Raw genomic sequence first — 16,796 nt, 5'->3', positions numbered from 1 at the left:
TTTCATGAATCCAGGATACTATGCATCCTGATAAAGTTCCCTTTGCCTTTGGAATTAAAATAGACCCACATTCATTGATTCATTTATTTAAACAGGGACAATGCACAAGTTAAAATTAACCTTGTATAAGAACAAGGAGAGATGCATTGTACCAGGTTGTAGCACAAGTGCTATTTTCTGCCCGTAGTCCCTTGGCAGGTCAGTAACACAATAAAAATTCCATCCATCTTCGTCCGCTTATCCGGGGTCGGGTCGCGGGGGTAGTAGCTCCAGCAGGGGACCCCAAACTTCCCTTTCCCGAGCCACATTAACCAGCTCCGACTGGGGGATCCCGAGGCGTTCCCAGGCCAGGTTGGAGATATAATCCCTCCACATAGTCCTGGGTCTTCCCCGGGGCCTCCTCCCAGCTGGACGTGCCTGGAACACCTCCCTAGGGAGGCGCCCAGGGGGCATCCTTACCAGATGCCCGAACCACCTCAACTGGCTCCTTTCGACGCGAAGGAGCAGCGGCTCTACTCCGAGCTCCTCACGGATAACTGAGCTTCTCACCCTATCTCTAAGGGAGACGCCAGCTACCCTCCTGAGGAAACCCATTTCGGCCACTTGTACCCTGGATCTTGTTCTTTCGGTCATGACCCAGCCTTCATGACCATAGGTGAGGGTAGGAACAAAAACTGACCGGTAGATTGAGAGCTTTGCCTTCTGGCTCAGCTCTCTTTTCGTCACAACGGTGCGATAAATTGAATGTAATACCGCACCCGCTGTGCCGATTCTCCGACCAATCTCCCGCTCCATTGTCCCCTCACTCGCGAACAAGACCCCAAGGTACTTGAACTCCTTCACTTGGGGTAAGGACTCATTCCCTACCTGGAGAAGGCACTCCATCGGTTTCCTGCTGAGAACCATGGCCTCCGATTTAGAGGTGCTGATCCTCATCCCAGCCGCTTCACACTCGGCTGCGAACCGATCCAGTGAGTGCTGAAGGTCACAGGCCGATGATGCCATCAGGACCACATCATCTGCAAAAAGCAGCGATGAGATCCCCAGCCCACCGAACTGCAACCCCTCTCCACCCCGACTACGCCTCGATATCCTGTCCATAAATACTACAAACAGGATTGGTGACAAAGCGCAGCCCTGGCGGAGGCCAACTCTCACCTGAAACGAGTCCGACTTACTGCCGAGAACCCGGACACAGCTCTCGCTTTGGTCGTACAGAGATTGGATGGCCCTGAGAAGGGACCCCCTCACCCCGTACTCCCGCAGCACCTCCCACAGTATCTCCCGGGGCACCCGGTCATACGCCTTCTCCAGATCCACAAAACACATGTAGACTGGTTGGGCATACTCCCAGGCTCCCTCCAGGATCCTTGCGAGAGTAAAGATCTGGTCCGTTGTTCCACGACCAGGACGGAATCCGCATTGTTCCTCTTCAACCTGAGGTTCGACTATCGACCGAACCCTCCTTTCCAGCACCTTGGAGTAGACTTTACCGGGGAGGCTGAGAAGTGTGATACCCCTGTAATTGGCACACACCCTCTGGTCCCCCCTTTTTAAAAAGGGGAACCACCACCCCGGTCTGCCACTCCTTAGGCACCGTCCCAGACTTCCACGCAATGTTGAAGAGGCGTGTCAACCAAGACAACCCCTCCACACCCAGAGCCTTTAAGCATTTCTGGACGGATCTCATCAATTCCTGGGGCTTTGCCACTGTGGAGTTGTTTAACTACCTCAGCAACCTCCACCAGGGAAATTGACGACAATCCCCCCCATCATCCTCCAGCTCTGCCTCTACCATAGAGGGCGTATTAGTCGGATTTAGGAGTTCCTCAAAGTGCTCCTTCCACCGCCCTATTACCTCCTCAGTTGAGGTCAACAGCGTCCCATCCTTACTGTACACAGCTTGGATGGTTCCCCGCTTCCCCCCTCCTGAGGTGGCGAACGGTTTTCCAGAAGCACCTTGGTGCCGACCGAAAGTCCTTCTCCATGTCTTCTCCGAACTTCTCCCACACCCGCTGCTTTGCCTCTTTCACGGTAGAGGCTGCAGCCCTTCGGGCCCTTCGGTACCTTGCAACTGCCTCCGGAGTCCTCTGGGATAACATATCCCGGAAAGACTCCTTCTTCAGTCGGACGGCTTCCCTGACCACCGGTGTCCACCACGGTGTTCGTGGGTTACCGCCCCTTGAGGCACCTAAGACCCTAAGACCACAGCTCCTCACCGCAGCTTCAGCAATGGAAACTTTGAACATTGTCCACTCGGGTTCAATGCCCCCCAGCCTCCACAGGGATGCACGAAAAGCTCCGCCGGAGGTGTGAGTTGAAAGTCTGTCGGACAGGGGCCTCCTCCAGACGTTCCCAATTTACCCGCACTACCCGTTTGGGCTTACCAGGTCTGTCCAGAGTCTTCCCCCCACCCCCTGACCCAACTCACCACCAGATGGTGATCGGTTGACAGCTCCGCCCCTCTCTTCACCCGAGTGTCCAAAACATACGGCCTCAGATCAGATGAAACGATTATAAAATCGATCATTGACCTTTGGCCTAGGGTGCTCTGGTACCAAGTACACTTATGAGCATCCCTATGTTCGAACATGGTGTTCGTTATAGACAATCCATGACTAGCACAGAAGTCCAACAACAAACAACCACTCTGGTTTAGATCAGGGAGGCCGTTCCTCCCAATCACGCCTCTCCATGTGTCTCCATCATTGCCCACGTGCGCGTTGAAGTCCCCCCAGCAGAACTATGGAGTCCCCCGACTGGAGCCCCATGCAGGACTCCACTCAAGGTCTCCAAGAAGGCCGAATACTCCGAACTCTTGTTTGGTGCATATGCACAAACAACAGTCAGAGTTTTCCCCCCCACAACCCGCAGGCGTAGGGAGGCGACCCTCTCGTCCACCGGGTTAAACTCCAACGTAGCGGCGCTCAGCCGGGGGGCTTGTGAGTATCCCCACACCCGCCCGGCGCCTCACACCCTGGGCAACTCCGGAGAAGAAAAGAGTCCAACCCCTATCCAGGAGTATGGTTCCAGAACCGAGACTGTGCGTAGAGGTAAGCCCCACCAGATCTAACCGGTAGCGCTCCACCTCCCGCACAAGTTCCGGCTCCTTCCCCCCACAGAGAGGTGACATTCCACGTCCCCAGAGCCAGCGTCTGCTGCCCAGGTCTGGTCCGTCGAGGCCCCTGACCTTCACTGCCACCCATATGGCAGCGCACCCGACCCCAGCGGTTCCTCCCACAGGTGGTGGGCCCATGGGATGGAGAGATAGGTGCCACGTAGCTTTTTCGGGCTGTGCCCGACCGGGCTCCGTGGCAAACCCGGCCACCAGACGCTCGCTGACAAGCCCTCCATCTGGGCCTGGCTCCAGACGGGGGCCCCGGGCTTCCTCCGGGCAGGGTCACTCCATCTCTACCTCGGTCACTCATAGGGTTTTTGAACCATTCTTTGTCTGGCCCCTCACCTGAGACCACTTTGCCTTGGGAGATCCTACCAGGAGCACAAAGCTCCAGACAACACAGCCCTCAGGTTCATAGGGACACACAAACCTCTCCACCACGATAAGGTGATGGTCCCCGGAGAGGCAATAAAAATTCCACGCAAGTGAAATACAAAATATTAAAATATACAATTTTACAACCACAGTCACACCTAATTTACAATTAAAACTATCGTGCTCAATTGTTCCCCCTTCCTAAAACCAACCCCCCACCCCTTTCCAACAAAGCTATACAATCAAAATCCTTACCTCTCCCAATACAAACACACACACACTTCATAAATGTGTACAATTTTGTTGTGACAGTAACCATGTTTTTGTCAAACTCGAAAAGGTTTGAGGATTTGTACATGTAATAAGGTGTGTGGGGAGAGTATTCCACTGACTTAAGGCCACAAAAGAAAAGGATGATTTGCCAAATGAAGTTTTGCGATTGGGAATATTGCACTCTCCTCTAGTGGCTGACCGAGTAGCTCTTTTTTTTTTCTTGTTGAGCGTAATACATTTTTTTTTTTTTAGAGGAGGAGCAACAGCATTATGGTTGATTTTAAAAAGTAAGCAAACATTCGAATGCATTATCAAATTTCCAAAATTTAAAATATTGTCCTTAGTGATTATTTTGCAGTGGTGATATTGATGTGTTTTTTGGTCATGGATCTTAAGGGCTGTTTTATATAGTGATTTGAGTGGTCTTAAGGCTGTCTTACCTGCCTGAGACCAACTTGTCATGCAATACAAAAAGTGTGGAACAATCACTGCACTTAAGTAGGTATTTGATGCCTCAATGGTAAGAGAGTTTCTTATGTGTCTGAAATTTATAAGGTTACATTTCAGTGTGCTACTCAGTTTTTTAACATGTTTTTTAAAGGTAAGAGTTGGGTCCAGGGTAACACCCAAATATTTGAATTCATCCACATTTTTAATTGTATGCCCATTTACTAAGAAATCAGGACATTCCGTAAGTTTGCATCTATTTTTAAAAAACATGGTTACCGTCTTTTCAGTATTCAAAGTGAGACATGAGTTATGTAACCATTCAACAAACTTATGCATTACATTCGTTAATTTTAAAGCAACCTCTGTAGCATTCTTCCCATGAGTGTACAGCACAGTATCATCTGCATACATTATTAAATCAATATCATTACATATTAGTGGAAGGTCATTTTTTTTATATATATATATATATATATATACATACTAAAAGATTATTGAAAGATTGTAGTTTGCCAATTTGCTTAATAGTATCTCATGATTAACTGTATCAAAAGCCTTGCTTAAATCAAGAAAAACTGCTCCCACCACTCCACCTTGATCCTTGTAGCAGCACACTGTTTCAGTTGAGTGTTTTTTTCTGAATCCAAATTGCATAGGGTGTAAAAAGGCCTTAGAGTCAAGGTAAACAATTAGTTGTTCTGCTACAACGTTTTCAATGAGCTTTGAGATGACTGAAAAGGGAAGCTAATAGGTCGGTAAAATCAGCACTGTCACAGACTAAGGAGTAATTAAGTGTTTTTTTTGTACAATTCTGACCCAGTATTACCACGGAATTCAAAAAAATAATCGTTAAATTCTGTTGCAATAGCTAGGCTATCGTTTTGAATATCATTATTTATTTTGAGCTGTATGCTATCATACTTGGGCTTATCCTTGCCAGTTATTTTGTCAATGCTCTTCCATAGTTGTTTACTATTCCCTTTTGCTTCTCTAATGATTTCAAAGAAAAAGGATGCTTTAGCCTTTCTAAGCATCATTGTAACCTTATTTCTCAGACCTTTTTATAGATTAGATGATCAGTAGTTAAACCTGATTTTAGAAACCTTTTTTTCATTAGTTCCCAGAGATTACTATTAAACCAAGGCAATCTATGTTTAGCTCTAGGTTTTCTGGCCATTATTTTTGTATATCTTGATATAATATCTTTGAGGGCTGACATTATTTAATTGCATGCTTGCTCACAGGATTTATTTTCAACAGTGTCCTTCCAATTTGTTTGCTTTATTTCCTTCTCAATTTGTATTAAATCTCTCTTTGGAATAAATTATATAGTGGGATTACCTTTCACTGAATTGTGGTCCCTGTACCGTGATTTAGTCAGTTTCCTAGCAGCTAATGTAAGATTATAATCTGACAGGCCAGTAACCAGGTTGTATGTTTTAGTTATCCTTTCTGGTGTATTTGTAAAAACTAAATCCAATAATGTTTGGGAAGATTTAGTTATTTGTGTGGGTTTATTTATCTTTTGTACCATATTAAATGTTTTTGCAACATCCTTAAGTTTTTTCTGTGTGATTTATGAAGCCAGTTGAAGTCAACCATAAGTATAACTTCTTTTCTTTCATGTTGTTTAAGGGTTGCAGATAAACAGCTAAAAATATTTGTGGCAGTAGGTGGGCGATAAACTGCAAAGACAACAAAAGACATTTCGGGGGACAATGTAATAGTAGCCCCTACACACTCCAGGGTGTTTTCATTCTAGTCTGTTTGCTTAGAATGCTCTCCTTAACATATATTAAAACCCCACCGCATTTCCCTTGACTTCTGTCTCGTCTGTACACCTTATAACCCGGGATATTAAATACAGATAAAGGAGTTAGCCAAGTTTCAGTGAGACAAAGGTAGTCAAGGTTTGAGTCGGTTAGCAAATGTTCCAGTTGTTCAGTTTTTGATACGCTACGTATATTCAAATGTCCACCAAAAACACCTTTCGGTTTTGTTTTCGGGTTCCATAATATGCTCGCGTGGTTAACAGTCTGAAACAGTTTTGTTTGATGCTGTTTAAAAAACACGGTGGCAGTCTGTGAGGCATTTGTCTTAATACATGGGCCCGCTTTTATCAGTGTTTGGGCAACATTATGTTCAGGCCCTGATTTTATCAGAGGATTTTTACCTTGTAATCCTGCAGGGAGAGTGTCACATAAGTAGGTCATCGGTCTCGCCACATGTCCACGGGGAACAGCTGATTTCCAATTTTCTGCGAGTTGTGACTCGTAGGTCGCAGGCCTAGGGTTAAGATGGATGTCCCCACATAACAGAAGGATACTACAGAAGATGATGGAATAACCCTGTTTCGCTGGTATGGAGGTCGTTCTCTGTCTGCGCCGCTCACATTGGCTAGACGGGGACCGGGCAGATGCTCGTCCGTCATCCAGAAAGTTGGAATATAAAATGTACTAACTCCACGAATCAAGTGGAACAGCGGGGTCTTCCGGTGAGATGGCATGCCGAGATGAGCGTCCACAAGCAGCAGACCAGTTTCCCGACAATTGTATAGATGTGAGAATCAGCAGGTACAGGGCCACTGCCAAACCGCTGCAACCACCTGCCGCCATTTTGCCCATCATCACATACCCTTCACCATACCTAGAGATTGGCATGTTTTTATGTCGGTTAGCCTAATAGCTGGTTTAATTTGCATCGAGAGATGATTTTATGGAAAGTACCCCATGCCAAGCTCTAGGTATGGTGAAGGGTATGTGATGATGTGGGGCTATTTTAATTCCAAAGGCCAAGGGAACTTTATCAGGATGCATAGTATCCTGGATCCATGAAATAACTGGCCTTTAAAAATAGAAATCTGCCTGCCTCTATGGGAATTTAACATAGGGGTGTACTCACTTATGCCCACTGTATTTTAAGGAAGAACATTTATTTATTCACAATACATTATTCATTCACAAAGAAAATTAGTGTCCTTAAAGGTTGGATTTTTCCTCATTTTTTTTAAATTAAGGCATTAAGATAAATTTCCAAAAGATGATTTTTTTATTCTTCTTTTTAGTCAAATTTAGCATGGGTGTACTCATTTATGCTGAGCACTGTATCTATCACTGTTGCTATCATTTGGAGAACAAATCGAGATTATCAGCACAGTGTCATTTTAAGGCTCCCTTCATACACACACATGCACGCAAATATATATATACACACACACAGCACACATACATGCAGCTATTAATTTAACTTGTATGTGTAACACTGCTGGAGCTTTTAATTACATACTAATCACTATTAGCAGTCTCAGTCTCATTCTTAATTAAAAGTAGGGAATTTCTCTTGCTATCTCTTCCGCACCCATCCAGCACCGCATTTCCCTCTCTAATAAGCCAGGCCTGTAGCACTCTCCATATGGCTAATAAAAGGCTTACGGCTGGTTTCCGTAGCACTCTGTTTCACAATGTTAGAAGCCCTGCTCAAGTGTATGTGGTGATTTGTGCCAGCAAAACTTGTGTGGTGTTTTTTAAGGAAGGCTAGTCATATAAATGGACACTGGTCATCAGTTGATTTTCACTGAAATATTTTGACCTAAAGACTGTGTCTGAACCAAAGCAGATTTAGTCAGTGATTGTCAGATGTGAACCATTGATTTCATTTTTATTTTTTTACGTTTTTCAAGAATCTATGAAAAGGCAGATACATTAAATCACCTATTTGTTTCAAATCTTTCTCTATGACTGCAGATATGACCATGAAATAAATGCTTACTGCTAAACTCAACCTGAACGGCTCAACACAGCTCACCACCGTTTAATTAACATTCATAACTCACTGTAGAATGGTAGAATTTATCAAGTAAGAATGGGAATAGAGAAAGAAGGCTGTCAAGAATTATTGGGATGCAGAGTATAACCAGGGCACTCCTTCCTGCTTGTCCTACTTCTTCCTCTCCTGCTCACTCGCCTCCTCTCCCGGAAAGCCACTGACAGAAGCTGTCACTTCGCCCAATGCTCTGCTCGACACAACCAGCAACAGGACGTGTGCCACCTTGACCTCTAGCTGCTTGTGTTATTTTTGAAACACTATATTAAAAATATAGAAGCTGAAAGCATTTGTCTTTCTAAATCAGGTGTGAGATGAAAAATCCTACTGATGTGACACAGGGAGGATGGTAGCTAGTGGAGTCTGTCTAATGTTTGACAGTTCAGGACAGTGGTTGCGAACGTAGAGATCGGGACATCACAAAGGGTCGCAAGATAAATCCAACAAGTGACAAGATACTGTGAGTACTTTTCTCTGATCTTTGCCCTTTTTTTTTATTGTGGACGACTGGATAGTAGGGGTGCACAATATTGAAAAAATGTGATATTGCGATATCAATAATAAATATTGCGATATCGATATTAATTTCGATATTTTTAAACCTATGTAAAATTACCAAAGTTATGGGAAAACGCATCAAAATAGATTTATAACAAATGAAACAAGTTTTCTTACAACACAAGGTTTAGTCATATTGGACTGGTACAACGTGTGTCCTGTTGTGTACAACAGGATATGTTTTACTGGTTGGACAGTATAAAATAAATAAAGAGCATGTCTATAGAACAGGACATGTTGGACTGGTTGTATATACACTACAGTATAAAAAACAATGCAATGCACATCTGTTGGCTTAAAGCCAATGTATTTCCAAGCTATTGAGGAGGAGGCATTACCCTACAGTCACATTAGCTACAAGAGACAGAGACAAAGCTGCCATTCATTTTCAATGGGAGTGGCCAGAGCCAGAGCCATAGACGTCGTGAATGGATTGTTTGGAACTATGCAAGGCTGCATACTCCGGAAGTAGGCGGCAAAAAGCGTACAACGGAGTCCAATGGGAGTGTCGCCACTCTGTCATAGAGATATAAATTTCATAGAGATCATAAATATATGTCTTTTTCTATCACTCTGGGATGGCCGTTTGGCCACAAGCGACTGCCAATCAGAGTGAAGGCAGCATGAGGGCAGCGTGACGTATGTCAGTCATACTGTCTATGATGTCAGTGGCTCGAGCGAGTCGAAGAAAATAATTCAAGATGGTGGAAAACGCTTCAGGACATCGTATTTATGTATATATCTGATATGTTTGGCATTTAATCTCATATATTGTGTTACTTTTATCGAGAAATAAATACTTTTAAATCCAAAAACATCATTCTTGTGACTTAACAATACCTCTGAAGTAACTTTTAAGACGTGGTTTAAGGTAGCACTGGAGAATTTCTGTTTACTATTGCCAAGCAACCAGGGGTAGGCTAGGCACGCCCAGGAGCGCCCACAAGCGAGTGCACGTCGCTCTCTTTTGTAGCTAATGTGACTGTAGGGTTACTTTTGGCCTCTGAAGTTTCCTTTCAATCTCTGTTATTTCGTCGTCTCCCAGAGCAACACTCATTTTCTTACTTTTGTGTTCTTTTTGCTCCACTCTTCGCTCTCTCTTTAGGTCCTTTCTTTTCTTTCGCTTCGTTTTATGGTTCTGCGGAGGCTCCATGCAGCTGATGTTTATACGTGCTCTGGTGTGTGCGTGTGTGTGTGTAGTAGAGTGAGGAAGAAGTGAGAGAGTGACGGCGATTTTCTTCGGAGTGAGTAGTGACTCTAGAGTCTTAGTGAGAGAAACAAAGTTTCTCCCCTGTTCTTTCTGACCACGGTGGGAAATCTGGAGCAGGAAAAGTTAACCCTCTCCTTGATTTCATGTTGTTTATGGAGAATGAGAACCAGGAAATGAGTCGGGGGAAATACAACGCTACCAAGTGATTTTTCAAGAGGTGCATCAAAGAGTATAGACATAACAAGAGGCGAAACTCAATGGAACTGCAGCTCCGCCATCTTGGACTGAATGTAACCCAACATTCTATTGAGTTTCGCCTCTTGTTGCTTCTATACTCTTTGGGTACATGTCGGGCGGGATGCAATGCAAACAAAATATCGCGTAATTATCGCGAGACTTTCGGTATAATATCGCGCAACGTGATATCGCGATAACGATATTGAGTCGATATATCGTGCACCCCTACCGGATAGTTTTACCTCCTCAGGCCTTTGAGAACGATTCAAATGACACCAGCTAAAACCAGCACTTGGTTGAGCTGCTCATGACATGCCATTTTTTGATAATGGCGGGAATAGTCTTGCTGAGCTGAGCCGTGAACAACTGTGACCACTCAAGCCATGCTGGCACAGCATGATTGTTTTTCCTCTGCACAGCATGGCATGGTACAATACGTTGTTGGAGGTGTGCTGGTTTGCAGAAAAGCCTGTCACGTGCAGCTCTTCATTTAACGGCTCACTGTGTCTGTTTCTGCTTGTACGTTTTATTAGAGAATGGCACTACAAACAAAGATACTTTTACTTGGCGATAAGCACTTTATATTTCCTATAGCAGCTTCACAATAAAAGCCTCCTGCTGGTTTGTTGGAGAAAAGCTTAAGCAGTAACTTAACACAGCGTTGATACAGATGTAAAGCTTTCAGTACTGAATACTACTGTAAAATAAGGCTGATATCTGAAAGTACTGAACACAGAGAGACTTTTAAAAGCAGAGGTTTTTCTCTAGTCACCAGCACAGACACATTTTGATCTGCTTACCAGACAGGATCACTGTGAGGATACAGTGGAAACGCATGTGTTCATGGCTTGGCCTGTCCGGCGCAATAATTAAAGCAGACTGACCCGGGCTTGTTGAAATGCAACACTGTTAGCTGCTCCGCAGTCATTTAGCTGATTTAGCACATTTGCTGTAGCAGGACCTGCTGGTTGGAATGATATACTGAAATGTATTATACAGCAAACCTTATTTATCCAGGTAAATAGATTGAGAACACTTTCTCATTTGCAACGACGACCTGTCACATTCACACAGTTACACATTTGTACCTAGCTGCCCAGTACAACCACAGTCTGATCTGCTGGCCACTGAGCAGCTCCACTGGAGCGGTTGGGGTTAAGGGCCTTGCTCAAGGGCACCTCAGTGGCTGCTCTTTCACTTTCCCCACCCAGATTTTATCCTCCCGGTCCCAAGCTCGCTTCTCTAACCTCTAGACTGCCCTGGCGCTTCAGATCTCTAGAGACAGCAGCAACCCTTTCTCCACCTTGTCTGAGATGTCTTTGTGCCAGTCACACACACACACACACACACACACACACACACACACACACACACACACACACACCTGCCTACACACTTACTGTATATGCAGGTGCATGCACAAGCAACACTGAAAACTGCAGAAACCAGTGTACAAACACACACTGCACAGTCTCTCTCTCTCACACACACACACACACACACACACACACATACACCTCATCTTACAGATGCCTTGTGTGAAATACTTCAGTGAGGGAGGGGGAAGGGTCTATGAAATGAATATGTATTAGATGGGGTTTGATGTAGTAACTTGGATTCAACCCCACATTTTCACAGAGCGTCTGTCACTCCGTCACCATCAGGATATAATAGGCATCTCAATGACTCTCAGAACCCAAGAGACTTCACATCTAAGACACCTGTCCGTATGTGCTCGTCGTACCGCTACACTCCCTCTTCCAGCCGACTCCAGCTCTTTATTTCTTTGTGCCTCTTGCACCCCCTCCTACCTCCCAGCTCCTTCTCCTCTGCCTTACCTTCAAACTTTACCACATTTTACCCTCTCTTTATGCACTGTATGGGTTCAGCTGAAAGTTAATAAAATCTCCCCTCTCTTCTCACCAAATATCCCCTCTTTTCTCTCTGTTTCTGTCTCTTATTCTGTCTGTGGGCGCACAACACATTCATCTTGAAGGGCACAGGAGAGATTCTTCTGAATACTGTTGTGTGGGTTTGCATTTGTGTATGCACATCAAACTCCATAGGCCCTCCATAGGTTAATATCTTGGCCAGGAAACCTCCTGCCCTTTGACCTCAGTCTCCTTGCAGACGCACAGTTGAGCAGGGATTCACATAACCATATACATGAAGGGTTCCTTTTTTACCTTGCAAAGTAGAGACTCCTAGCATTTCTGTTATATTATTTTCAAACAAAAACCTAAAGATCTACTTTTCTCCAGCCACTGAGGCTCAGCCATCTCCAAAACCAGTCCAGTATGTTGGATTTGCAGTGCATTGACATTTGTTTAAATGTGTTTTTTGCATTTGTTTTCAGCTGTCCAGTTTTATTTATATATTTTATGTATTAACTTCAAAACTGTACATTATTGTTTAAGTGCTTCTTAAGCCTTATACAATTTTTTTACATTGTCAACAGTCCTGAAGTTGATACCTTAGGTTGTGTGTTTTATTTATCTGTATGCATGCGAAATTCTTAAATGGAATCCAAAAGTCATACTTATATAATGGCTGGGTCTCAAATATGTACTAGCTGAGATAAATAAAGAAGAGGAAAAAGTATTGATGTCTGTACTTAAATAAATAAATTTGGCTTGATTTCAATTTTTACAGCAGTTATTCCAGTATGAAACCACAATCATACTCGCTAAATGCCATTCCCCCCCTTTTTGTATGCGCATTTTCAATTTGCAACCTGAGTTGAAACAGTGAAAATAACTTTACAGTTACTTGAAAGAAAACTTGGTTTATCGATAAAAACAGAAAGCGACAGTCCAATAGAAACGCAAATACTTTTGCGTGTGTGGAGCGATGAGGAGACTGTAACACTGCTTTAGATAGAAACTTGACTACTGATTAATTCATTTTAACTTGTTCCTGTTTATCATACTTCCTGATATTACCTAAAACGGTTCTTAATTTAGCAGAAGATTGCGTGTTCATGTTGGATCCAATCACTCACAGAAAGAAGCTGATTGAGGAAAAAAAATGTTTTGAAGGCCTTGTTTATCACAGAAATGTTGTTTGGGAGTCATAGTTGACCTTAAGTTTTTAATCACACAGGCTTGTACCTTTGACTGGTTTTAAGAGCCAGATATTTTTCTAGCACAGCTGCTTATTCAACCAGGACAGTTGGAGTGTTCCAACTATGAGTCAACTTACATTGTTTATGCAGAAAATGAATGGGACTGTTACTACTAAAAAACCTAGGCATCAACTTTACCAACCAACCATTCAGTGTAATCAGCATTGTTTTGTTAAAAGGGAAAGTGTTGTTGCCTCACATGTGAAACTGTTCAAGTCTGTTTATTCAGTTTAGAGGAAATGTCATCTCATGTTGCCCCTTTTGTATTTAACTCAGCTGCCATGACCCAAATCTTACAAACCTACCGCTTATGTAACTTCAGTCTTCTTCGTGTGACCTGTTTCCTTGGCGTATCTACACACGCGCAGGCACACACACACACACACACACACACACACACACACACACACACACACACACAGTCTTACACTCCCTTCCTCTGTCTTTCCTCTCACCACCGAAAGCACGTTTCTAAAACCTGACTTTTTGTCACACATCACATTATATCACATTGCATTTTGTCAAAAAGTCATCCATGCCTATCAAGTAAACCTTATATAACTAACCTCTTCAAGTCCAGGATGCTGCACCCTACGTTAACTACCAGCAGCAGCCGCTACCATACACACACATAAACAGTATCTACTGTACATACCACACGTGCATGCATAAAGCCTCATATCTAATAATAACTGTGTAAAAATGGTTGTTTGACCTTATTTTTCTGCGACTTAGCTCTTAGTCTCCAGTCTTTAAAAATGTCACTGTAAAATCAGGGGGCATTATGGGAAGTGAACTCATACAGTAGAATGTAAAATGAATGTTTGCAGGTGCATTGTAGTCTGCACTCAAAATGATATATACAGTGTCTACATGCATATGTACACACATTCACACTCCTAGTCCAACAAAAATAAATTTCCATTCCCTTCTCTATCCATCCATCTAATGTGGTAATAAAACTTGAAGATTCTGTTGTTATTTAATTAGATAATTATTAAATAGTTATTAGTTAGTTCATTCTTTCATTATTAATTTTGACTGCAGAAGTGTGAATTACAATGTCATTATTTAATAACAATATGATTCTATTGAAACACAAAGAATGAGGTTTAATTATTACCCCAAGGTTTTCTTAAACATTGTCCATAAAATGTATTTGATTTTTTTTAAACCAAACTTTTTCCACATTCTATGAGCTACATGTCTGCATAATTAAACACTTACTGGAAGCTAAAATATACAATGTTATTCAAATATGTTATCAAATGGAAATATCTTAGTGTTTATGTGATTTATGTAATTATTCTGGAGAGGTCTTCTTCAGTGTCCTTCCAACGTTTCACACAAACACACGCAGACACACTCACACACAATGCCGTGACGGTGTGATCCATCAGCTACTAGCAATAAGCTCATTAATCAGGCAGGGTTAGGAGTGGGTGGAAAGGAGGACACAGCAGTGAATCTCATTATCTTACTTCACAGCACTGCTAATCAGTACATTTATTGATGATGACTATTCACATTCCGTGAGGGGATGTAACTGTGTCCATAACATGTAGGAAAGAAGGCATTTGTACTTATGTATAGCTTTCTGGGTGGAAGTTTTCTCCTCTCACTACACAATTACGCACGCACGCACTCTTTCTTGAACGTGTACGTCCTTGCAGCTACAGTCATGTGAACAAATTAGGACACCCATGCTAAAGTTGACTAAAAAGAGGAATAAAAAAATCAGACTCAGACTGTTGACGCTGATCATTAAAGACATAAGGAAATTAATGTTTCCTTATGCATTGTTTGGTGTCCTGGAGTTTCAATCAGTTTGGGTGAAAGGATATGATGAGGAAAACAAACTCCCCAGACCATCCTAGGAATAACACCTAAAACCCTTTATGACAGCCTATGACTCCACAATAAGGGGAAAACATTTACCAAAATTAATGACATGACCAAATTTAGGCCAATAGGAGATTTGAAACGTCAGCATTGGTAACTTTTCGGTACATCCCCCGGCCCCAACAGAGAACACAAACTCCTTAAGGTAAAAAGTGCCAGAGTATGCAAAGTCTGAAATACACAGGCAATGTGCAGACATTGCAAGTAGTGCACAGGTGTGCAAAAACTGCTTGGGTAATACAAAAATAGTGTGTAAATAAATAAAATTAACAAAGAGTAGATAGAGGTTAGCAAAGTTAGACGGGCTGGCTGCTGAAGTGACAATCGGACTCAATGTTAGTGATCCAACGCCACCTCCCACAGGAAAGTTTTCAGAACAGATGGTTGCCTTTGTGTGCCGAGCTGGTGGCAGTGCTCCTTGCCTCTTTTATCACCCGACTGTTGCGCGTTTCGTTGATGGGCAGCCGCATGCAGCCAGTGACCCGCTAAGTAGAGCAGCCGAAAAACTGCTGAAGCTTTTCTCCAGGAGGAGAAGGGCGAGGCAGAGGTGGACCAGGCTGTTATGATATGCTAGAGACAGAGAGAGAAGGTGGTTATTTGTAGGAGAAACAAAGCCAGTGTTGAGCAGTGAGAGCTCAGGAGAAAGAGCAGAGAAATATCTCCCATCCCTCTGTCTTCCCCCCTCCTCCTCCCCAGTGGTATTAATTAGCAGCAGCAGATGAGTGGAGAACGGGAGCCTGAAGGGAGAACAGGTTCTTGTCAGGTTAGCCTGCTCTCTCTCTCTCTCTCTCTCTCTCTCTCTCTCTCTCTCTCTCTCTCTCACCCTTTACTTCTTTTCACATGTACACAACACACCCACCCACACACAATAGGAGGTGTTACAAACTGTGAAAATGTCAATTTTCCTTCATTATGGGCCAAACTATTAATTTGTTATATGCCTCAAAAATTGTGTAGTTTTTCAAAGCCCAATTTAAAACCCTTTTTTTAGCTTTAATGCGCCTTTTTTGCATATTTAAAGCCCCAGAGCACCCCAGCCTGGGACCGCTGACACTCACACCCCCTCCTCATTGACATATTGTTGCCCCAACCTCCCTCTGTCTTGTTCGTCTTTCTACATTCAACCGACATTTTCTATCGTCAGTTTGTGGTGTGCCTGATGAAACAGATACGTTAGTTTGGATCAATACATCTGTCTACATCTGCGGCATAACAGCTTGCATTTCACTCAACATGGTGCACATTTGAAAGTGGAAGGCTGCTCTGCTACTATTACTAATGCCACATTTCCGCCGCATGGTACGGCCCGGCTCTACTCAACTCTTTTTTGGTTTTCCACTAGCAAAAGTTGTGGATAGCACTTGGTACTTGTTTTGGTACCACCTTGGTCGAGATTTCCAAGCGTGCTGAGCCGTTACTAGAAGGTGGAGTTAAATCACTGCAGACCACTGATTGGTAACAGAGAACTGTCACTAGCACGACTAGGGACATCCTGCATAACCTGCCATTTTGAAATAGCCAAGCTACTGTCAATAGCAACCACAATTTTTTTGCCCCAGATTTAAAAAAAATGGAACCCCCGAAAAACTATGGTGTACACTACGCAGTACACTACGCCGTACACTACGCTGTACACTACGCTGTACACTACGCTGTAGAGCTGTAATCGGGCCTTAAAAGTTAGGCCCGAAAAGGACCGAGCCCGACAGAATTTGGCCCGAGCCCGA

At 43.4% G+C, this 16,796-nt stretch overlaps 1 protein-coding gene across 5 annotated transcripts in view; it reads left to right on the top strand.

Annotated features, from left to right (window-relative positions):
* LOC144520734 (forkhead box protein J3-like) overlaps positions 1–16,796 on the top strand; it is a 74,036-nt gene that overhangs the window by 22,222 nt on the left and 35,018 nt on the right. The window lies entirely within an intron of this gene.

This window comes from Sander vitreus, chromosome 7, assembly GCF_031162955.1.
Source record: "Sander vitreus isolate 19-12246 chromosome 7, sanVit1, whole genome shotgun sequence".
In the NCBI taxonomy this organism is placed as follows: Eukaryota; Metazoa; Chordata; class Actinopteri; order Perciformes; family Percidae; genus Sander; species Sander vitreus.
This window is presented reverse-complemented; position numbering and strand designations above follow the sequence as displayed.